Here is a 25,364-nt window from a genome sequence, read left to right on the forward strand (position 1 = left end):
TTTCTTTCTCTTCATCCCAGCAGCAGCTGATATCCCTTTAACCCTGTTTGTTGCCAGACAGGGGAAGAGGGGGAGTATTTACCTAATTTTTCAGGGTAAAAGCCAAAGCTGAAATACCTAACATTCAACCAGTCAACTCAAACTCTCTTCTTCCATTCTCCTGCCCAAGAAGACAGGAGGAAAAAGAAAATGGAAATGAAAAACATAGAATTGGAAATAGCCATCAGTAGCTTGCAACGACTGTTTTTGCTCTTAGAACTGCATGTTGGTGAAGAACAGAAGCTATATTCTTTAACTGATACTGGCTTTGGCAGACAGGAGTAGTCAAGAAGAAAGAGGACAAAGAATCAGGGGAATTAAAACTGGAGAACTGCATGATAGTAGTGTGGAAGATGGCCGTTCATGTAGCTTGTCACATTTATATCTTGAAAATCCTGGTGCACTTTCCCCTGATTTAAGTAAGAGGCATTATAAGTCTGAATGTGCATTATCTGATTAAACATTCATCAAAGGTTTTGTCAGAACTAATTCACTTATGTGCTCCCTCCCAAAATAAGAGGTAATTCCAAGTCTTTTGTAATTGTTGTCCTTAAAAAATACTCCCCATGTAATTATTTTCATTATTAAATATATATATGTATCACAAATAAATACTTTGCTGGATTCATTTTCTGTCAGCTTATATCATGTGAAAACAAAAGCTGTTATTACTGGGAGGTCATTGTGACAGAGAGGTTATGAGTGCACAAAACTAGACATCAGCATCACATGGTATATCTAATGCTACTTGGTAGACAGAGGGCCTATTTATATGACAAGGAAAGGATGGGAGAAAACGAAGGCATTCAGTGATTCTGACGGGAAAATAGATCACCAGACCACTAAATAGCTAAACTGTCTAACTCCTGAACAATCACTGTAATTCAGTAAGTTTGTGAGTTTTTGCATTTGCTTTGTAGAAAGCAGAAGTCAGGAGAGGACAAACAGATTTGTTTGCTTGACTCAAGAGGAAAAAGTTGAGCATCTGCCTAAGAATTTTTTTTTCATGTTCTTGAAACTAGTTCATGGGTTTTCATTACTGATAACTGATATCAAAGTGATCTCCTTGCAAATCTGTAAATAACAAGCAAACCAGCATTAGAAGAGAAGTAACGATAGAACTGTGTGTGCCTTAACCCAGTGCCTATTATTTTACTTTTTTTTTATTTAGGTTTAAAATTTCATTTCAGTGAACTTGCTCCTTGTACTTTTACAGAGGGAGTGAGAGATAGCAAGAAGCCGAATGATATATGAATAGATACCAACAGTCTGAGGAAGAATTTCCAAAGCATTTAGGCTCTTAAATCTTGATTTGAGCTTATTCCATATGACAACTTTTCAGAATATTGATCCTGGTTTTCAAGAGTGCAGAGTGAACTCCTGGGTCTTGATTAATTATGTATGTATATGTACAAGCGAAGAAAAAGCCCCCAAACCATATAGCATTTCTGCAGAAAGATGAAGTTTTTGCCCTTTTTGAATATTAAACTTGAGAAGACATAAGCTTTGTAAATACATTGTTGGCTTATGTTCATTTTGCACCTTGGTTTTTCTTTCAGAGGCATTACTGCAGTGAAACAGACACTTAAAAATACTGACTAGGTGCTCACATATTTAAGTCTTGTGATTGGTATATTATATATGAAATGTGATTGGTATATTATACTCTTTCCATGAGAAGGATTTTTCCTTCCTGAAAACTGGAGGTGATTTCAAGGTACTTTCTTCCATTTCCATTCTTCTTCTTCAGTGGGAACTTGCATGAGAATCAAATCCTTTGTACTAGAAATAGCGAAGCACTGTGCTAGTGCTCACTAATAATTGTTATGGTCTTTGTTTTCAGACAGGTTCTAATTTGTTGAGTCATTATAGCTTTATAGTGTGGCTTTTTTGCAGTAACTGTTGGACTGACATAATTGAACTGGTTTGGTCAGGCTTCATATAGTGTTGGGAGACACTGCTCTTTCAGTTTCAGACCAGCTTCTTTTGGTTTGGTCTAAATATGATTCTAAGGGCTTGTCCACCAAAAGGTATTTGCCAGAACTGCTGTACCAGAATATAAACAAATATATAATATTATGATATATGTTATATAATATAATATGTATCTTGTATATAATGTAAGCAAATAGTTCAATGCTCAGTGTGTTCACTCTCAGATTAGTGGGGACTTTTTTTTAGTACAGCTTAGTCCACTTACTTGTTATAATGTAAATGTAATAAACATGATTTTAACTAAAACAAGACTATCCAGACAGACATCTGGAGGAATTTTAATAACATTGTTCAAAACACACCATAAGTAATTGGTAGAACCAGGAGCATGGACAAGCCTGCTTGCTCTCATCCTTGTCCACATTAATGGAAAAGCAAATAATTCTCTAACTTTGACAGGAGATGGGTTGGATTTTGCTTTGTATTTACTGAGAGTAAAGGGGCATCCCGTTTTGGTTAATGTTTCTGCTATTTAAATTGAACACTGAAGTATATTAATTTAAAAACTCATCATAGCTAATTTTTTGAAGCTCTCTGATTTTTCTATATGCTAATACTGTTTGTTGGGGGTTTTGTTTCTTTGTTTTTCCGAATTTACTAAGCATAGATTGTAATGTAACAGTGAAGAATATATATTCACAAGAAAGTATAAGTATGTTGGGACACACTGTCACCTAGATTTACGAGTTAGTTCTCATGTCTATATTATGTTCTGTTTTCCTGTGCTTGTATTTGCTGTATTTACAACCTTAAACTGCAATGAAGACTTTGCTTCGTATTGAAGGAATGAATCCATTCTGAGGAGAACCACCTACATTGTCTGTCACTTTCCTTAACAAGACCCAGGAACTTGTTGGTATTAGGCAGAGATTGTGAAAATTACATCATATAGCATAGTTGAATAATTTTATGACAACTTATCAGCAAATCACTTCACTGTAGGTGAAACGATAGTCATCTGTGGTGAACCACCAAAAAGATAAAGAAGGGAAGTGGGTAAAGAGAGCTGTCAGCATTCTTTGAAGTGTTTAGCTAAGTGAATAAGCAGACTAGAAAAGAGAGGGTTTATAATAATTTTTATTGTTATGTCAGCCTGGATGTACATTCTTTTGATTTATATTTCTTTTGTATCTCATACAATTATAATTCAGCACCAATAAATGAATTAGTTGTTTACATACCAGGGGAAATGGTAAGAAGTCAACATATTTGTTAGAGACACCAACTATTGGATGAAAAGGAAAGGCTGGCACAGGTTGCAGGAGTAGGTAATACAGCTACAAGTTTTCATCTTAGAAGTTACTAAGTTTAATTTTGTGTCTTGTTTTTAATAGCTTTTATGGGGCTCAGAATACCATTTTTTATTTAAGAGTTTAGTGAATGGACTGTATACATCCTGTTTCTTCTGCACAAGCATCTGGATTGCAAAAATCCTCACAAAACCCAGTGTGACGCAGTCCATTTGTTGGCAGCCTAACAGCAGCTGAACAGATATGGAGATCGTATAAACCTGTATAAACAACTTTGCAGTGTTAAGCAATGAGTTCCATACATCTGGATGGGTTGAGAGATGCTTCCCACAGGTCAGGTTTACTAGATGTAAAGCAAAAAGAAAACATTAATAGAATGGCAGATCTGGTATTACGTTTTAAATGGTTTAAGATTAGAACTGATGCTCCAATTCTGCTGACTAAATTCAGTAATAGAATCTGTTGGGTCTTTTTTCTTTTTGAAAGAGAGGGAGAGAGAACTCCACCTGTTCAGAAAGAGGAAAAAAAATCTCAACTAGTATGGATATTTTTATTTTCTGTAGACAAATTTCTTTGTACTCAGAAGAGAGCAGTGAGAACCATGGTAAAGCATCTCTCTCCAAGTTTAGAGTCCAGTGACTCTGTAGCTGCTGAAGACTGTAGTAACCTGTGATTACAAGTTCAGTCTGTTATACCCAAAGCTGCAAGGCTCTGATCCCTAGTCGTGGCTGCTAAGTACTACTACCAGAGAAATTGTAAACCACAACTTCCCCCCCAGTCTATAATTGATTTGTTTGTTTGTTTGTTTCCTGGGTAAATGTACAGTCAGGATACTCCTTGGCTTTAGAATTTCACACTCTGAAGTCAATACGGATGCATTTTACTTTGGACTTAGTCTTGAAGGCAACTTCTGTACCTCTTGGTAGACTCAGAAATCTGAAGTAAGATTCAGCAATGCAGTAATTTGGTTGATATTACAGTGCAGTCCTCGTAATACTTCACAGTTTTTCTCAGGATTATTTTTTTCTTTAGTAAAGCATCAGCTCAAGCATTGAGACCCATTCCTTTTTCTGTGAGACTCCAGTGAGAAGTTGTTCTGCAGAAAGGCAGTAACTACAAGGCTATTTCTCTGCCATGCATGAAAGTACTAATTCTTTCCGAAGTGTGTTAATAGTTGGAAGGATGACTAAACATGGCATCCTGGGAATTTTGTGTTTAATTCATTCCTTTCCCTGTGTCTATCTTTGTTTCTTTCTCTCAATGACTTACAGATCCACTTTCTTACAGGTCAGAGAAGGGTTCAATTTGAAAACCACTCTGTGCTTTCAGTGCTGTATTCACTTACCGTAAGATTCCCCAGTTGGAATTTAGCTGACTGCTTGTGGCTAATGCACACAGCAGAATATGCTTCAAGTGCTTTCACAGTCTTACTGTTGATACTATGGTAACTAATGAAACTTCAGGACTTTTTTTTTTAGTTATAAAATAAGCAACCATGATACAGAAATGCTTTAGGATCCTAAGTGCTGAATACAGCAATACCAATTTTTATATACTCAGTCATCACATCTGAACAGACATAGGTAGATACTTCTAGGAAAGCAGGTATGAGGCTCTTCAATAGTGCTCAGCTACCCAGGAGTATCCGTGAGGCTTTTCCAAAATTCTCATCAAGCACCTTTTTAATACAGATAGGAGGATATAAGTTTACAATATTAGGTGGCATTTGGCTTAGTTTTTTGCTCAGGTGATTTCTCCAAAGTTCTGGTTTTGCTTCCGTAACCTTCCTTACCTTCCTTCCATCTTCTTGGTCCTGAAGAGTGGTGGTGTTTGTCCTGTGCAAGGAGCTCGTACATCCTCTGTAAGCCTTTCACTTTCTGAACAAGAAAAACAAGCTCTGTTTTCACCTGAGAAAAACTGTGGGATGTCTTGTGCATCTCAGAATACATAAGTCAGGCAAGAACAGGGTACCAACTGTACCCAAGAAGTAATTTTCTCTTGAAACTAGGTGCACAGACATAGATTATCCCTTGAATTGCCTTGGGATTCCCTAAAGAAATACTCTGGTTTTCTTTTTCCACTTCCCCTCTGAGACTTCATGGACCCTGTGGCCTCCAGCAGAGCTTAGTACAGATGATTGTACAATTTTATGAGGTGCCTGCGAGTATTTCTGCTGGGCTGCTGACCCTGAGCTCCTACACTGCTGGTTCTCCAACACCAGGTTCATCTCCTGTGCTGAGGAGCCAGGCACCAACATCTGGAAAACAACACTTGCATCTGTTCTAGCAAACTAAATGAGCCCAAGATGTGGGTGACTCAGACACTGGATATTCATTCCACATTTTTAAATTTTAAGTGTGCTCCCTGGCACAATTTTAGTCCATGCAATCTCTCTCCTAAACAATGCTTGAGAATATTCTTCCTTCCGAAGTTCAATCTGCAGGCTTTAAAGCAATCTGGCCTGGTTATAGGAGCTCACTGGAGCTCTTCTACTGACTGTTTCATGGAGTTCAGACCTGAAGGGCAACCTGATTTCCCTCATCCTGCTGGCACAGTTCTGAATTATGAAGTCAGTGGAAGGTGGTGTCAGGAAGGGGCTGTTCCTTCCACCACTGGTATGTCATGCCAGTCCCATTGCTGCCTAGTTTACTAATAGCAAAACTTCCGTTTGAGAAAAAAATCAACACAATTTAAGTATTTTGCATGTAGTGCTACTTATTATCTTTTCAGTAACAAAAGAAAGGGGAGAAGTGTTGCCTACTTGGTTTTTATTCAGCTCTGCTTGCGCAGTGTGAATTACCAGTTTTAAGGTCGTTGGTTTTGTTCTTGTTGACTTTCTTTTGAGACCTTGGAAGGAATTAGGGGTATACTAAAATTGTCTGGTATATGCTGAATTTTTCCTCAAGAATGAGCTGTATGTCCTAATGTTATCTCTGAGTTTAGATATCTCTGGATCTTTGATGCATGCTTGGCAAGTCTCCCAGTGGAGGTAGTTCAGTCAGTAAGTGGCAATGACACCTATCGCTAATAACAAATCTGTAGCAGGTGTGTTATCTGACAAAATAGAGGGATTTTGCTGTTCCCTGACTCTTTTATTTTGAAGTATTATAAAGTTTATAGGGAAGAAAATGAATGTTGCTTACTTTCATCCTCCAGGACTATTGCTATACTAAATTTGTTGGGGTTTTTCATTGTTTCTATAAGCAAAGCATTTAGATTTGCTCAAATCAGTTACGGTGCATTGGCATAGCCCATAAAATAAGAGCAGGAATGATAAGCTCTCATACTGCCTTTCTGGTAGCTGATGTAACTTTAAAGGTCGGGGTAAATTTATTAAATTAACATATTTTTTTTACATTTCTTGCAGTTTCATTGTTTCAGCCTGTATCAGAGCAGGTATGGTTAGGTGATTCGGGTCATGCTCCTATAAGGAGGTCATAATGTGGAAGAGCGTCATAAGTTGTCCAGCTAAGGACTAAGATTAGGTCACTGAACCTTACGTTGCATTTGTACTACATTCATACAAGATTTTGCTGGGTCAAACGTGGTGATGGGGCATCTTGTTGTATGTGGAACTCCTTGGTATTTCTGTGGTTTGATAGGAGGTAGATCAGCCAAGCCATAAAAGCAAGACAATTGCTACTGCAGTCACCAACATCTAACTTCCGTCTTTCTGCTTTTTGTTGCAGTTGGACTTGAGTGGTTTCTGTGACATAAACTGTCCGATGCCAAAGCAAGAGTTATGTCCCACCTTAGAAGTTAACAGCATAAGTTTTGAGTCCAGAGATCCCAAACTCACACCTACATACAAACACAAATGATGTTAATAAAGAATATAGATACTCATGCAACTGGGGTGGCTGTACAAGCATGTCTCACATGCATGCACACTAGCTTCTGAAAAATGGCATTTGTTACTTCATATCTCATTTTAAAGTCTTCTTTTGATCTTAGCTGGACATTTGTTAGTGGTTTTCAATAGTCAGGGCAGATGTTTGAGTGAAACAAATTTGTAACAGGGAGTTCGTGGTAAATGCTTCTTCAGTAAAGCTAACACTGCTTGTCTGTATTTTCAAACCAAATCAAACCAGACACAGAGTCTATCAAATTGTCTCTTTGAGCTCTGCTACATATACATTAAGATGTCTAGAGACAGAAAATCCCTGTGACTGCTTTCCCGTAGAGGCTGTGTGGGTGACTCTTTCTGTATATACATACAAGACTTCTGAAGGTTTAAATTCTTGGCTGACACTGGTAATGACTGCAGTGCCAATTCAGACAGAGAGGAGTGCTGGAAAAGTGGAAAAACAACGATACCCTGGGGTTGTAGAAAGATGAGATCACTCGTGGATATGTTGAATGCTAATATTATGTGACTGCCGATGACCACACCTTCCCAGGGGCAGAATCACTCACTCAGCTTTCAGTGGCTGAAGGGAAAAGTTTCTGGATACAACCTCTAAAGTTGCAAGAATGATTTGTCCAGGGACAGGTTCATTCTTGCTTGACAGATTTTTTTTTCAGTGCTCAGCTTGAAGAGCAAGAGAATCTAGGAGGTTCAGTATTTAGAAAAACAAAAGAGTAAAAGTGCGTTAAAATAATTAAAACAAAACAAAACCCAACCCCAAACCATAAAACTACAAAAGGATGAAAAGAAAACAAAACCTAAACGGCTTAGGGAAAAGTTGCTCCTCTTACCCTTTCCTTTTGCATTATGAGACATTTGCCTGTGCAGCATTTCTATTCTCCTCCAAGACTCTAAGTTTATATACTGTTGTGTGACCTAGAGGCTATTTGGGATTTGCCTTTCTTGAATCATTGCAGGTGATGTTGTACAGAAGACTTCAGAACTTCTGTAGGACACTTCCCTGGTGATTGGTGGTAAAACATCTGAGCCAAAGGTGTATGAGCAACTCTGAAAATCTTTTTTTCTGTCATTTGCACATGTACTTTCTTCCTTGAGGTTATTCACTGTGCACAGAGAGCTACACAATTGTTCAGTTCTGTTCTTCCTGGACGACATTTTCCTCGTTTGTTTCCGGTACTAACTGTGTAACTGATAGCCCAGGACTTTGGGTGATATAAAAGACTGACAGAATTGTTAGTCCACAGCTTTCTTTTGTGGATGACTTCTTAAGTAGTCTCTCTTTTCTCCTAGATACAATACTATTGATTTGATGAAACATGATGGTAAAATGCTAATAGATTAGAGTGGGTGACAATTTACCAGTCTGGGCAGAGATTATACCATATTTGCTTTTATTTATTTTTGAAAGTATATTTCTTTCTAGATAAACATTAATGGTTCTGTAGAGATGCAAATAACAATGTGTTTGTTGGAGTTGCAAGTAGAAATGCCAATAAGAAAACACCTTACATGTGATTATAGTAACAGGAATATTTGTAGAAAAACATTTCACAGATTTTGTTTTGGTTTGTTGTTTGTTTGTTTTTCCATTTTACATGGATAACATAATGAAACACAAGAAAAAAATTTCAAGGTAGTTTTAAGAATTGAGACGGTGATTAAAGAGATGCCCTTTATTTTACCATATGCTGAATTTATTCAGTGGCTTGAACTCAACAGTAAATGTACATTGGGCCAGAAGCCTGCATAGAAAGGACCCACCTGAGTTGAGAGGGGGAAAGGAAACAAAAAGCTTTTTGCTCCTATGTGCAAAGGGACCGCAAGCAGGAGGTGGGACACTACGTCATGATTCCTTAAAGAGTAACTTGATAAAACACAGGCCTGCAAGAATATGTATCTGTAAGACAGAGATATAAAACTGGAACATGGAAAAGCCTAGAGAAGAAGCCCAATTACTGAGATCCACTATATGCAGGGGGAGGGTAAAGAATGAGTCAACTGTGTGATTGAAATGGCAGTTTGGTGGCATCAGTGGAAGAGAAGAACATTGATGCAGGCGATCTCACCACATTGAGACATTTCTTACCATATAAAGGTTACATGAGCACCCAGGGTGATGCGGTGGAAAGGCATCAAGGAATATAGAACTGAATGAAGACTGCAGGGGGAAGGTATGGACAGCTACACTTGGTGAACTAGGAACGTAAAGGTTAACAAAAATTGTGGCAGTACATACAAATGCTGAGGTATAAAGAAAGAAGAACAAAGCTGAGGATGCTGTTTGATGACACCATTATGAGAAGAGACAGTTCGATGCAGAAATACAGGGATAACAATCGTTTTAGACACACAAATGAGAAATTTCTCAGGTACTAAATAAGTAGTTTTAAAATGATGGGAACAGATTTTTATTGGCTTTACTCTATTTAAAACCAAACTGCAATAGCAATTACATAGAACAGTGTAGGTTATATTTCATATAGATACTAGTTCATCAAATTACCCTTACCTTTCAGCTGAAGTGCAGAGACTGTCTTTGTTCCAACTAGTTTAGTTTTTAACGTCGTTTCTGAGGCATAAGCAGTAAAGATTTCTCCCAAATGAATACATTCCTGCTTTTTACCAGTCCTTTAATATTCATTTAAAGAGCTATAGGCAGTACTTTTCTTGCATTAACTACAATTTATTGACTAGCTTGAAGAAAAAGTACAACTTGGTCCATGAAAAGCGTTATTTGGCAGCTTCTGTCTCATTAAATACTCTGCCTGGTTTCTCAGTAGCTTTTAGCTGCTGAACTTTTGAAAGAGAACATGGAACATAACAGGAAGCAAGAGGTTTTTTTTTTTTTCTCAGAAGTGGAGTTCATAGTTCTGTTGCTCTAGTAAAGCAGTTTTTATATGGGGAAACTTATGATTTAGCCAACACAAAAGTCTGTCCAACTCCTTGTCCACATGCGGTCTATGGGACTTGAATAGTTTCTCTGTTAAATACCATATTTAAGGACAAGACAAAAATGAGTTGTGATTTTGCAATACCTCATCAAGTGGGCTATGTTTTTTAAAACAAAATGTCTTTCATTTATTCCATTATTTTTTGTCAGCGTGTAATATATTTAGTGCCGGAAATCAAAAGGTAATCTTATGGTTCATGCTTGTCAAAGAGTTTTAGGAATCGATCATATCCTGCACATTCTGCAATCCCAAACCTGTTTCCTATTTCACTTTCATTTTCTCCAGTAAGTCCTTGAATGATAGAATTAAATGCTTATGCATGTGGTGAGGACTTAAGGTAAGGAAATGAGGACAAGAACTGCTAGAAGAGTTTCCTCTTGGACAGTTTCTTATTCATTGGGCAGCAATCTCATGTTTTCATTGTAACCTCTTCACGGAAAGGGTTGCCAGGCATTGGAACAGGCTGCCCAGGGAAGTGCTGTAGTCACCATCCCTGGAGGTGTTTAAAACGCGTTTAGACGAGGTTCTCAGGGACATGGTTTAGTGCTAGGTTATGGTTGGACTCAATGATCCTGAGGGTCTCTTCCACCTGAAATGATTCTGTGATTCTATGCTCTTCTCCGTGAATCCCACATCTCTTTCTGAATGGTAAGATGACTTCAACAACCTTGCCGGTGTCCTGGTATCCTCCTGGTGAAAGTTGCTGGCCTGGTCTGTACAGTGTAGCCCAGTTCAAGCAGAGGAAAGCACAGAACCTGCTTTCCTGCTTTGTGTGCACAGAGTCAGGTGCTAACGTGTTATGCAAAGATGTGTGGCACCACAGATCATAGCAAGTGAGGCTGTTGTGTTTTCTGAACTCGATGTGTGCAGTGAACACAGCTGCGTGCATTGGCTACCTCATGGATTCCTACTTTAAACATGAGATATGGGTTAAAAAAATCCAGACACAGAAATAACTAAATGAGCAGAAAAAAAGGTGCTTATGGGATATCACGATGTAGACATTCTACTCTTAGACTTGAACCTCTAAATAATACCAAAAAGGAGCTTTACATCCTGAGTGCTCTTTGTGGAACTGATTTTAGTTATTCATAAAGATGTGAAGAAAACATCATACTAAAGGTATGATAATAAAGGGTGAAAGAAAAAAAAAATGTTCAATTCTACTCTCACATTCTTGTAGGTATATATGAATCTGTGCTACTTACAGAAAATTAAGAGGAATTTCTGAGGCAGAAAATCGCTTCCAATACAGGATAGCATTCAGAATACATACTGTAGCTGAAGTTTTAGCTGGAGTTTCTTACATTGGCTGCCTGACAATGTTTGAAAAAATACAGCAATGTAGAATAAAAACACTCACCTCTGAAAAGACAAAGGTAAAGCCTTTCTTCACTTCTTACTCTTTGAAACAGTCTCTCGTGTTATAGAGAAACTAAGAACTGAGCATACAGAATCCTGGTGTAGAGTTAAAGGTATTGTTAATGTCAGCTGAATGCATACTTTGCTGAAATACATAGGCCCTTCCTCCCAGATAATTGCATCCTGGCAGAGTAGAACACCGTATCTTTTGGAAATATGCAAGTTGCTAGATACGTGCTGCCAAAACGTGCTAGTGAAAAGTTTCTGCAAAGGGCACTTAGAGTTTCCCTGTTCTCTTGGGACAAATCTCTGTGGTTAGCATTTCTCATTCTAAGAGATGTAGAAGACAGCTGGTGGGGGAAGACACGTGTTTAAGTATCTATTTATGTGGCATATATGGCATGTTGGAAACCAGCAATGGAAAGTTTAAGTTAAACTGAAAGCTAATATATTTCCAACTATTCTGTACTTTAAAAAGCCGCAATTGTAAATACGCGTATTAGAATGTTCTGTGGTTTCATATCGAGATTTATGGTGTGTGTCATTAGCTGATACACGTTTACAGTGAGAGCAGGCCTGAATTCTGATCAGGGAGAAGTGAACTGACCTGCACTCAGGCTGTCCTCTGTATCCTTGTACACTTTGTCTCCCAAATACAAAATTTTAATTCCCGCTTTCAAAAATATCCCATCAGTTCCTTGGCCATTTCCAGGTGAGAGTCACTAAGTGAAGCCACCGTTAGAGCTGTCTCAAAAGGGGAGAGGATATTTTTAATAACTAGTTTCTATCCATTTGAACCTTGTGCCTGGAAGTTCTCAGGCAGTTCAGGATGAGGTTGCAGAATGATAGGACGGTGCTACATCTGACTCTCTGTGTCTCAATGCCTCATGAACAAAATGGACTTTTACTAGACCTGCACTCTCTTCATCATTTACCCCAGTAATTGTTTCTAGGTACATGCAGGCATTTATCACGATTTTTCAAATGAATTTATTATATTTACTGTTTGTGAACTGTTTAATCCTGTATGTAATTTTAATCTGGAACCTGTGTCCACATCTTTTGTGCTAAAGTATTATTAGCACTTGAAGGGAAGCTATGACAGTCATTGTTATGTTAGAAAATAAACCATATGAATTCACTTCAGGATACGATGTAGTTAGAAGAGTAGAAGACGGGCCATGAGGTCTTAGAATAAGAATTTTAAGCAGCACTGGTAATTAATAAAGACGAAGCAAGTTACTACTTGTGAAACACGTGAAAGGGTGTAGCATCTGCAATTGTGCGAATACTGCCTTCATTCAGCTGAAGTAAACGTGGCCTGGATGGTCCTCTTTATACTGTAGGTGACTGACAAGAAGAGGCCTTCTAAGTAATAGGGACTATGATGTTTACTTCAGGTTGTAAGCATCTTACAGTTAAATGTGGTATCTTAAGGCTATATATAAATTGTGATTTGTCAGCCTCATTAACCTCTTGTGTGAGGCCAAAGCCAATTCTTAAGCCAAAATCACTGCCAATCCGAAACCAGAACCAATTCAGTAGCCTCATACTGTTTTCTGAAAAAAAATATGGTCTTGTCAGGACAAGCTGGGACTTCTGCAGTGTCCCAGGTATTAAACAGTATGTGGCCTTTCCCGGTATGTGAAAGAAATTCCATGTAGCCATGGGTAAAAGCTTTGCAAACTCACTTAAGTGTGTTTCTTTCTCAGAGATTCTGTTGCGAATATGGTGAGTAAGCGCATAGAATCATGGCCATGAAGCTGATGATGTTTCACAGGGAAGGGGCGTAATTTTGGTTGTGAATAGAGTAGCTCTGTTTAACTGAAGAATTCTGCTGCATGCCAGTAAGTAGAAACAAAGATCAGTACAGCAGAAGGAGAAATTATGGTACTGACAGACAGACAACATATTTCTTAATTTGCAGTATGTAATCGTAGCTACTTCATAGATACAGGTTTGATGCTGTTGTAGCTACTTATAGTATTGTTTCCAGTCTTCTTTCTGTTCTTCCTACACACTGCTCTTCTGTGTTGTTGCCCATCTATTGCTAATCTTTCCTTCCAGCTCTTTGTGCTACTGGAATGAAGTTTATATTTTGCCTTTCATATAATCACAGACTGGTTGGGGTTGGAAGGGACCTCTGGGGATCACCTAGTCCAACCCACATGCTAAAGCAGGTTCACCCAGAGCAGATCACACAGGAATGTGTCCAGGAGGGTCTTGAATAAACAAACCCAAGCAAACAAAAATCAAACCAAACAAAAAAAAACCCAACACTAAATCCCACCATTCTTTACCCATCAGTTGCTCTTATTCCCTGTTTTCCTTTCCCATTTTGAAGTTTCTCAAATATTGAATAAATGTTTTAAAAGCTTACAAACTGAAATACTTGATGTCATTTTTGAAATAAAACTTTTTACTGGGGTCTGTTAACAATCAAACTTCTGAAAGGCATTCTTGTCAAATTTCAGTATTAAAAATTTTGCTTGAAGTTGTAGACAGAAACTACAACCTCCTGTAGTTACTTCCAGATCTTCCTATCGCAAGTTTCTGTTAAGTTAATGTAACTGTCCCTACGCTACACAGTAGAGGATGGCTTTTGATCATACAATATGTTTAAATAGCACATGTTTTTCTAAATACAACTTTATCTGCAGTTGAGTTCCAAGTGATATAAGTGGAATTTAATAAGACTTTACAAAAAATGCTTCTGGAAAAACTGAGCAAAACCAGTTCATACTGCTATATCTCATCCAGATTCTGTATTGACTCCTTCAATCACTTAATAAAAATACTGTATGGCAGTGGGGGACTATTTTTTTTTCTTTTGAGTGCAAAGGCGGTCTAAAATTTGAAAATCAAACCATAGCCACTAATCAGGATGCAGCCAGTGTCACCAGTGTATTTTAAATAAGGTAACACATAGTAGAAAAGGTAGATAAACTAGAAAGGTAGACTAAATTTCAGCTCAGGCTTTTATAGTTTGAAGCATCAAAAGTACCTAATACTTACCTGTTAATCAATAATTTCATTACTATGACTGTAATTTAAAATGGGACTTCAACACAGTTCACTCTCAGATATGTTTTCCTTCAAGTCAGTAGACCAGAAACTGTGGTGAATGTCTCAAAAAGTTGTACTTCTAAGTTCCCCAATAATTAATGGTGGAAAATTTGGGATTTTCCCCACTGTAATACAGTTATGAGAATGAATTATCTTAATTATTTATCAATGTGACAGTGGTTTTAGAAATGTAAACTGAAAAAAGTCAACCCAGACCCTATTGATAGTGTCAGACATTTGGAAAAACTTTGTGTTTAGTAAGATCAGCTTTCTCTTGCTTTATATTACATTTCTCATAGTACGGTCAGTTTATCACTTTTGGCAGCAATTCTTATCCTGGTCAGATGCTGTATAGAGTCCTATAGAGTTTTATGCTTCTGCCTAAGATTTCCATTCTGTTCATGCTGCTTCTAGGTACTTTGCTGTAATTCTAAGCACGGTTTTCAATTACCATCTTGATGCTGTGACATCCAGGTGCTGAGAATTTATTTCTGTTCATGTGGAAGAAGCAGTCTTGGAAAATGCTTATCAGATGGTCTGTATTACAAATTTATATAACACCCACCAGCAGAAACAAGAATGTAGTCTCAAGAGCATGCAGGTATGAGACTTGCTAAAAGAAGGTTGAATGCGTTATTTTTCATCTCAGGCAATATCTCTCTGTGGAAAAGGGCTGTAGAAATTGGTTTGGATGAAATAAATGTGTGCTTTTCTATAGAAATTATTCGAAAAGTACATACATTTCTTTACCATGGGTTTTGGTTTAGATATATTTAATTGATTGTCTATACTTCTATAGCAGGACTGCTGCATTTAACTCTTGGTTGTTAACTTCATATTAAATATCATGGAATATTTTCCTAAGTGTTGTAGTATGTATTGTAGTGTGTAGTCTATACATGTTAGACTCAGTTATTCATATTTAGTATTTTTGAAGCAAGTTTATTTGTCTTACCTTTTCCAGTTAGATTTTGTAGTGCGGTCATATTTTTAAAATACCTCAGCTAATCAGAACTGACCAGCAATCTAAAAGGCATATGAGCGAATACTGAATTTTGACAACTCTTTAAGAAGAAAATGGAGGATGAAAAATGACTGACTGGTTTATCTTTATACATACATCTATAAATACATGCATATGAGCTTATACATATATACGTAAGCACACATACTCTTCTTCATGTTGAAGTTGAATGCTGTAGCAAATTCTGTGCAGTGAAGCTTTATATGGGGCAAAGAAATGGGCTTTGTTCACAGCGTTTACAGGAGTGATAATATTTCTTGAAGCAACTTCTGTGCTGCTAGTTTTCATGAAAAAGCCCACAAGCTGGTGTCTTCTGCATACATAGAGCCTACAGGTAGCACTCTGGGGCACTGAGTAAATAATAAACATAAATACATAATTTGGAGGGATAAGGTGTTGACTGGATGCGATCAGCTTGGCTTTACCAAGGTTATACTGATTGCCTTCCATGATAAAACCGCTGGATGAGGGAGAGCAGTAGATGTCATTTATATTAACTTCAGCAAGACTTTTTGGACAATGCCTCCAAACATTCTTGTGTCCAATTTAGGATGCTATGATCTGGGTGGGCGGACAAATAAATGCACAAAATAAGGTTGGCTGATCTGGCTTAGAGGGCAGTAGTTAATGGGTTGTACTTTAGCAGGAGGTCAGTGACAAGGAGAGCACCACTGGGGTCTCTCCTGGGAGTTGTCCTGTTTAACACTTTCAGCAGTGACCTAGAGGAGGTGATTGAGCGTATGCTTATCAAGTTTGCAGATGACCTGGTTTTGTTAAAAACATGTTTCTCTTTTAGTGAATTTGCCTGTCAGCTAAAGCCTTCATATTAGCTGCTTTCCTGAAAGCCAGATACATATTTTGGTAGACATAGCAATGGTATGCAAGGTCGCTGGACTGATAGGGATGGATGTACATCTTGTGAGAGGGGCAATGAGAAACAGGTGACCAAAAAACTGACCAACTGAAGCATTCCATCCCATTCACGTCAGTCTTCATATAAAAGTGTGAGATCACGAGGATCTCGTCCTTCTTCCTCATGGCCGACATTAGGAAAGGACCTTGCGAGTCGTCCCTGCCAACTGAGGCCTAGTGACAGACTGAATCCAGCTCCGGTTGGCTGCAGAGTCCAGTCCAGGACTTCGGGTGCCGGCTCTGCAGTTGCTGAGACTTTCAAGATTGTTTTTGTATATTTTGTATTATTTTCTCTATTTTTATTGGTAGCATTAGTAAAACATTTTTAATTTTTCCAACTCTCTTCTTTCCGTCCTTCTTTCCCTCCCAATCACCTGTCCTTAGTGGGAAGGGGGGAGAGGGAGGGGCTGAAGGGGAAAAAGTGGGGGGAGAGGGGGTTAACAATACATCTGCCAGGGTTTTATTGTCACCCCACAATCAAAACCTCGGCAGCAGATGACACCAAATTGTAGGGACCAGTCTTGAGAGCAGAAATGCCATCAAGAGTGACCTGGACGCACTGGACAAGTGGGTCAACAGGAACCTTACAAAACTCAACAGGAATAAATGCAAAATCCTATACTTGGGAGAGAAGAATGCCCCCTGTGATAATACAGGTTGGGGGAGCACCTCTGCAGGGATGGTCCTGGGGATCTTGGCAGACAGCAAGCTGAGCATGAGCCAGTCCTGGCAGTGATGGCCTTTAGTGGCATCCTTGGCTGTATTAGCCAAAGCAGAGTCAGTAGGTTGAGGAAAAATATTATCCCCCTTACATACTATTCTTTAGACCTCATTTAGAAAACTCCATCCCGTTTAGGGCTCTGCAGTATGAGAAGGGCTTTGATAAACTGTAGAGGGTCCAGTGAAGGGCCACCATGATGGTCAGGGGGCTACAGCTTCGGTCCCAGAAGGGGAGACTGAGGAAACTGGGTCTTTTAACCCCAGACAAGATAGAGCTTTGGGGGGCAAGGGGATCTAGTAACAGCCTTCCACTATCCACAAGGAGGTTATTGAGCTGATGAAGTCCCAACACTGAATGATGCGAGAATACAGAAACAGAGACAAATAACACAGAATGAAAGAAGAGGTGCAGACTGAGTACAAGGAATAATTTTTTCACCATGAGGTCAGTTAAGTAATGGAACAGGTTTCCCAGAGCTGCTGTGGAGTGCCCACATTTGGAGGACTCCAAGACCCAGCTGGCTGAAGCCCTGTGCAATCTGGTCTAACCTAACAGTTGTCTCTGTATTGAGTAGGAGGTGGGACTTGAGAACTCCTGACGTCCCTTCCAAACACAATTATTCTTTGATTCTGTTTGACATGTGCACAGCTGTACACAGCTGGAAAGGAATTCTACGTTATCATTCTTTCTCTCTTGTAGGGAGGTATTGCTTTTGAAGCCTCCTGAGTTGTTGCTTAATATATGAGCTTACTAAGAATTCCTTAAGAGGTTAAACATAGTAGGGGGTTAAAACCTGGGGTCTAGTTCTACACCACATTGCAAGTTCAATGCAGATCCATGCCTTGGGCACAAGCTTCTGCAGCTTTCTCACAGCAGAGAAAAACTGAGCCCATCTTGCCACGAGGCCAAAGAGCATCATTCCTTCCAGTAAAGCTGCAGGGCCTGTGACCCTGTCTGTCCTTAGCTATCCTTCCCATCTGTCCTCAGGACACTGTAAAGTGCCTGACATTGGCCTGAAGAGATAGGCTCTTTGAGCAAGAGTCACAGATTGATGTGTTTGAGAGGCAGCTGACACTGCGACGAGCCCCAGCCAAGGCTGCACATCCATCTCGGGGTATGTGCTGCCGTGTTGTGACACGATCTTCTGGTGCTGGCTCAAAGAGTATGTCAGCTTTTAAAGGCATTTCCTGTCTCTGTTTCAATACACGAATTGCTGTCCTGATTTGTATATTTTGAAGGGTGATTCTTTTTCAAAACGTACCTTTCTTGATAATGTTAAATATTTCTAAATTTAGAAATTCTGGTAAGTATATTGATGGCATTTTGCAAAAAATGTCTTTTTGCCAGTGTAGAATGGTCAATGAGTATGTTTGGCATGTGAAAGCACTGTGATGATTCTAAAATCTAGTAACGTGTATAGATTTTTGTTTTAGTTCAAATGTAGTTTCCTTAATTTTAGGTGTACTTTTTTCTGTATCTGTTTAAAATGAAAGTTATACAGCTCCTCTGGGATTCAGCTTCCATCTTTTTATTTGTTCAAGTGTAGTTTTAAGTGGCTTTCTGTATCCAAAAGTTGTCAGTATGTTGTTTAACTCACAGCTTATCTTTTTTACAAGAAAAATAACACCTCATGTGTTTCTGGTTTGATATACCACTTTGCAAGGCCTCTAGTGCCTGATCCAAGGCTCACTGAAACCTCTGGATTTTATTTCTTGCATTGACTTCAGTGAACACAAGCTCATCAATCCAGAATAAAGCACCTCTGATTTTTTCTTCTGTGGGAAGAAACACAAAATATTTTTCAGACATAAATCAGGGTAGTCTTAATTTTTTCTATCCAAGAAAATGAAAGTAGCGGAAAGCAACTTGGTCAGATTACTCGGGCCAGTGTTGCCAAATTCTTAGCAGGCTTATGCAGGAGGATGGGAGTGGAACCATGTCCACATGACTCATCACAGACTCATCACAAACTCTATAGGTGGTTGTCCAAGAAAGCATCTGATCAACTCTTTGGCAACACCAAGAGGTTGTTAAGCCCCATTTCGCATTTCTCTATGTGTCTGTGATGCGGTTAGAAAAAGCAATGATCCCACCACAGTATGTGTGTCATCTTTTCATCTCTCTGAGTCAAACATTTAGAAGAGAATGGAAAGTGTATAGAAATTGGTAGCAGTAAAAGAGGAGTTCTTAATTTTTTCCATATGTACAGAACTAGAGTACTTAAACATATGGCTATAGGGTCATGAGAGAATATGTGGTGTATTCTAATTTCCTAAGCAGTAGACGTGAAGCTGTTAATATTATGATTTGACTGATGGATTTTTTTTTGTTGCTTTTACTGAATATACAGTAAAACTTACATTATGCCAATTGCTTGTAGTTTGGTTTTGGTATGATTTCCTTTGCTTGAGAGTTTTTCTGAACAAGTTGGTACAGTAGCACATCTATCTGAAGTTGTAAAGAACAAGTAATTCTCACCTTTTTATTGAACCTCCTTTTCTGTGTTGAACAGCAACAGTGATTTCCTATCATAGTATTACTAGTTCTGTTCAAGCTTCTAGGTGACAGTGTTTACCTAATTGAAAACATACTATTACATGATCTTGCCTATAGTCTATTTAATTATTTGAGGTGGGAATGTTGACTGTGAATTTCCAACATCTGAACTAATTGTATCAAGAGTTTACATTTTACAGTAGAAAGAGTAGTATTCTTAATATTACTTTTCATGCCATGTCTGTGGGCTACAGCAGCAGAAATGCACCAAATCATACCCGAGGGCGCATTTTGAAGGAGTTACATACATTTAGATAAGGCCTAACATGTATCTTTGGGAGACTGTGATGACTGGAGGACCAGAGTTTGAGGTGGTAAGAGGAAATTATTCTGTTTGCAGCCTTCTCACAGACCTCTGTGTGCATAACACCGATGAAATTTCGTATCAGTAGATCAGTTTCCTAATGTGTAAAACATATATGAATATGAAGCCCTTTGTAAGGCATGTAAGCATTCTGGTGCAGAATTAAAGCCTGTTCTGGAATGTTGCTGGGGAAAGCCCCGTGAACTGCCATAGGCTGGTCAAGAGTTGTGGAGCTTGGAGCACTGTCCATCAACATTCCCTAGCGAGGTTTATGCAGTCCCATGAATCTTCTACTCAGAGTGGGGTTACATCTACTTTTGATAAAAAGGCACGGAGTAAATAATTCCTCCAAAGGAAAACTTCGTGACTTGGATTAGGAAGTGATGGTCTCTCCTGGGTGCACATGGTAAAGTAAATCCAGTCATGTCACAAGATACTTCTGGCTGTCTTGTGATTTCATTTCAGGTCAGTAGCTTGTTCTAAAAGGAGAACCATTTCCATGTTTATTTTGGTTTGCAACCAGGGTATGATGTATCCTTTCTACTAATTCAAAGCAGAAATGAAAGTAGCATGATTATTTAACACACTGAGTGTTAAACATTTTAAAAAAGGCATTCAAGTTGGAAGTCTTTTCAATACTCCAAGACGATGACAACAACAAACATACCTATCCTTCTTGAAATGGATTAGAATGATGAGATTTCAACATGGAAAAGTCAAAGCACCCATCTCAGCAGGGAGTGCTCAGGTTGTCCAGGGAAGTGGGTGACAGGAAGAGTGAGGAGAAAGGAACTGGAAAGGAATTCTTAATTCTCACCAGCCAACCTCCTTCACTTACTCTCCCAGCAACCCAGCCCTGTGAGTCTGCAATGGGGAAAAACTGAGATCTGAGGAAGGATGCCTGACTTCTGCCGGCCCTCAACCAGCTTATGTCAATTGTACCATTTCCCTTGGCCAGCAGATTTCCCCCAAGAAAGCCCTGCAGCACACACGTCCACATCACGGGGTGGAAGAGAAAACTGTTCTGGGTCTTCATCAGTCCCTCAAAAAGACACATTGCTTTAAATGTGGGATCACGCTTGTGCAAGGATTTAAAATCAAAATTGTAACATCCTTTATTACTGTAAGGTAGTGGATTGCCAAGAGAATTCTTAAAATGCCCTAGATATTTTTGACTGCCCGTGTGACCTGGGCTGTGAGCATTTCTATGCAGTGGGTTGATCTGAAGAATCTCTAAAATGGGTGGGTCACCCTTGTGCAAAACTTCAAATACTTCACATGACTAATTGCATTAGAGAGATTTAAGGGAGACTGCTACCATTTTTGGATTGTATTTCCACCATTCTGTGTGGAAAATGTTTCAGTGAAATCAGGACAAAAGAATGAAGTACCAAAATTTCTGGATTTTGAAAAAAAGAATTTAGTAGCTCACCCTCTGATTTATTTATTTATTCATTTTAATTATTAAAAGCACACAGAGATCTGATTTGCAAGATCTACAAATCAGTTATACCTTCTGCTGGCAGGGCTAGCTATGTAACTTTGAAAATCGGTCCAAGAATCCCCTTCCATGTATCCTTACACAGCAATGCCCTGTACTTCAGCTGTGATTACAAATAACACGAACTGAGTGTACGCAGAGGCTGGCTCAGAGACTATGGCAGAAATGGGGTATCTCCGAAGCCCGTAAGGCTCACATTGAAATCAGGAGGAGCTCTGTATGTTTGGCCTTTTCTACTTCAATGAAAATGCTTTCTGTCTAGTTTTATGAACTTAGGAATTTATGCTTTTAATCTTGTCCACTTACGGTTTAGGGGTGGGTTGTGTTGTAGCCGCAAAACTAAACAGATGAAGTCATGAAGCCAAATCTTTAGAGAAGTAGAACTTTTGCAGTTTGATTCAGTTTCTTGCAAGAAAAACGTGCTTGTTATGAGTCTTAGGCTAAGTTTAAAAAATTCATTGCAACATGTACCCCTTGCACAAAGCTGTTTAGCAGAAGGAGGGAACAAGTGTGCTCCTTCCTTTTTAATGCTTCCTCTGGGAAGCAAAATGGGAAGGGAATCCTATATAAACTTTTCCATTAGACCTGCTTATTGTAAAGCACGGATTTATCTCACAATTTAAATTTGGATTTAATTTGTCTATATTTTATCCTTTTTTAAGCATTTGTGGTTATTTATTCTGTGCTCCAATTTGCATCTGCTTTCAGCTGGCAAAGGAGGAACTTACTACGGCATCTGGAGGTCCATTTGAAAAAGGCATGTCCTTACCAGTCTAATTACTGGTGTAGTATGTGGGACTGATCCCTTTTCCTTTATTATTTAGTCCCAATACTAATAGTGCCTTTGTCATTGAACAGTTGAAGAGCCCACGGTTACTCAAGCAGTACAAGACTGTACATTTGGGCTTCACTGACAATTATAGTCCTGATGTGTGTGTGTCATCCCATGTTACTTTACATTAACTTTCAAGTTGCTGTCGTAGGAGTTTCAGGGAGTTCCAGGATGGAACTTCTGTACAGGGTGAAATGGGAGCTCCGGTAAATTATTTTCTTTCTTCCAGGGTTAGTTGGCTTTTTCAGTGCTTATGTTGGCACTGTTTGGTTATAAAAGCTTCCAATTAGAAAATTTTGTCTTTTTTTTCCTGAAAAAGTGAAGTTCATTTTAAGGTTAATTAAAGTCCATATATGGATTGCTAAGGAAGATATTTCACCTATTGTTACACGAAACTATGTTCGAGCTTGTGTTTCGGCTGAGTGCTGTGTACCAGCTTTCCTTTATATTAATTAAGCTATACTACACTCTCGTGTGATAAGTTTTTAAGACAAAGAAATATGTACGAAGGCTATTAAAGATGGTAAAATCTCCAATATGTATGCTAACTTTGCCAAAGATTCAGAAACATTTATAGAAGTCTAACCTAATGTACTTTTACTTTCTTGAAAAAAAGACTTTAATCTTGCTGTCATCTTTTCTAAACGGCCACCTTTTGTCAATATAATAGTTAATACAATTAATGCCAATTTTTGTAATGTCTTGTAATGACTTTATAATTTGTAACATTACGGATTATATCACAGTCTTGAATGAGAGTCTGAGGTTTTTTGCTTCAGTAGTAAAATACTTCTGCTAAATATGAACACTGTGTTCTGAAGAATTTTTTGCAAATGTGGCTATAAAATGTTGCTTCTCTTATTTTACAAATTGAAAAAAATATATCTACTAAGTGTCTGGGATTTTTCTTTGTCCCAGTAGTAAACCTACTATTTCATTTTAGGGAGACAGCGTTCTCTAACTGTTTTATTTTGTCTGGGAGTTTTCTGCAGCCTTTCAAGATTTTAAGAGGTATTTTTACACCATCTTTCTCTCCAGAAAGTCATAATTTTAGTCTTTAAACACTGGAAGCTGTGCCCGCCCCGTCCTCGTCACCCTCCCGATACACCTTTTAATACTCCAATCTGTGGTAAATTTGTCGGAGAGGAGACGTGGGGGCCCGTTTTGTGGAATTTGAAACGCTGACAAGTCTGTCGACACTGGAAGTGCGATTGTCCCTCGGAGCTTACATCCAAGTTTGTTGTACCGCGCAGAGAATAGAATGTGGGAGAAGTTATTCTGAGTGTGTGTGCATGTGATTGCAGTTTCCAAGGAGACCACCTTCTTTGTCTGAACATGTCCAAAATGATTGCCTAATTGATCTCATCATGTGGGACACTCTGTCTGTCTTTCTGTCTGCTTCTCTCGGGCTTTCTTTCCTCCACATTGTTAATCAAAAAGTTAAAAAATGAAAAGTTACGTCCTCAAAAAGAGCCAAACAAAGCCATTAGCCTGCCTGAACAACAAGTTTGGACCATCCTTTAGTCAAAACCAATTGCTAGTGTGTCACCAGTATGGATGTGAAACATGTTGTTGCTGGTATTCCTTCCCAGTCTGTGCTATAAGTCGTGCATAGATGATGCTAAGCGCTTCTTTGAAAGAGACAGCTGTTAATGCCACTACTGAATTTCCACTAATTATAAAATGAAAGGACCGGCTCTCTTTCCCTTCTCAAAGCTCAATAGTCTAGTTTCACTGATTAAAAAAAAACCCCAACAACAACAGCAAAAAATCCCCCAAAACACACAAAGCTCAGGGAAGGAGAAGATGTCAGTTAGCGACAGCACTGAAAAACACGCTGATGTGCTTTTTTTTGTTGCTTATGGTTTTGTTGGTAATGATTGTTTGCTAATGAAAGCCAAAGCTCTTTCAAATTGAGTCCCTCGACACTGGAACTGGAAATGAAGAGCTCAAGTTCACAAACATTCTTGCTAAAGGGAGGAGGAGATTGCAGAAGGCAGTAGGAATAAGGTGCGGAGGCAAAACTGGAGGTCACTGAATACTGCTATTCGTATCACCAGAAGCACAGGCCAATCCTCCCTTTCTTACTAAGGAAAGATTCATCTTAACTTCAGGAGAAATTTAACCTGAGTTATGGAAAACAGTATGATTGAGACAGAAACTGAAACTGTGTCACAATTCAGTATGTAAAAAAGTATAATAAAAACATATTATTGAATAAATTTAGTAATTACTGAAAGAAATATATTTTTAAATTTTCTCTTTTTTTTTTTTTGAGTCTTTTTCCCTGCAAATGCCGTCGTTAGAAAAGACGAACATCAATTGCATAGCATGGTTTTGTTTGTTTATTTGTAATAAGTGTCTGTAATCTGTGTAAAACTGGGGAGAGGGCATAGTCTGTGTCAGTTTATTGACAATGTGTCACACTGGGGGTAAATACCAGCTGGCACATGAAAAAGGTCCAGGCAAATGTAAGCCAAGGGTGGGTAGTAAGCACAGACAGCTTGAGGCGCTGAGTCTGAGAGAATAAATGGAGTTTGCAGCAGCTCTCAGCTTTCTTGGTGGTGCTTGTTGGATGGAATATGATTAATCTGTCTCTTGAAGGAAAGATCTCAATGACTGTTAGAAGCTGGTCCCTCTCTGCCTTTACTGTAAACTAGAAAGAAGAGAATAGTATCATGGGCCTTTGATCTTACCAGCTCTTACTCCTGCCTCGCTTTCCTCATGCGAGCACTCCTGCTGAGATGCTGGGTACAATTAAAAAGGTATGAGCATCATCGAAGTCTTTGCAATTATACATGACCTTAGCGTATGAGGATTTCAAAGTAGTAATTTGCAGGGTTCACAAGTCTTTTTGACAGACAATATTTTCTCTGTGTTTCATAAAGATGAAAATTTAGGCAATAAGCAGCTTGAAGACGACTCAAAGTACTAAGAAGTCCAGGGCAAAGCATACATAATAGACTGAGATCACCAGGTTGGA

At 38.7% G+C, this 25,364-nt stretch overlaps 1 protein-coding gene and 1 long non-coding RNA gene across 2 annotated transcripts in view; one reads left to right on the forward strand and one right to left on the reverse strand.

Moving 5' to 3' along the window:
* LOC110364013 (uncharacterized) overlaps positions 1-25,364 on the forward strand; it is a 272,131-nt gene that overhangs the window by 77,714 nt on the left and 169,053 nt on the right. The gene's annotated exons all lie outside the window — the stretch shown is intronic.
* Positions 3,092-9,818, reverse strand: LOC110364015 (uncharacterized). Its single transcript, XR_010466764.1, has 3 exons — positions 9,662-9,818; positions 5,077-5,161; positions 3,092-3,627 (listed from the first exon to the last, which is right to left on the reverse strand). It is a non-coding gene; the product is annotated as an uncharacterized LOC110364015 (long non-coding RNA).

Source organism: Columba livia, chromosome 1 (assembly GCF_036013475.1).
Source record: "Columba livia isolate bColLiv1 breed racing homer chromosome 1, bColLiv1.pat.W.v2, whole genome shotgun sequence".
Taxonomy (NCBI): Eukaryota; Metazoa; Chordata; class Aves; order Columbiformes; family Columbidae; genus Columba; species Columba livia.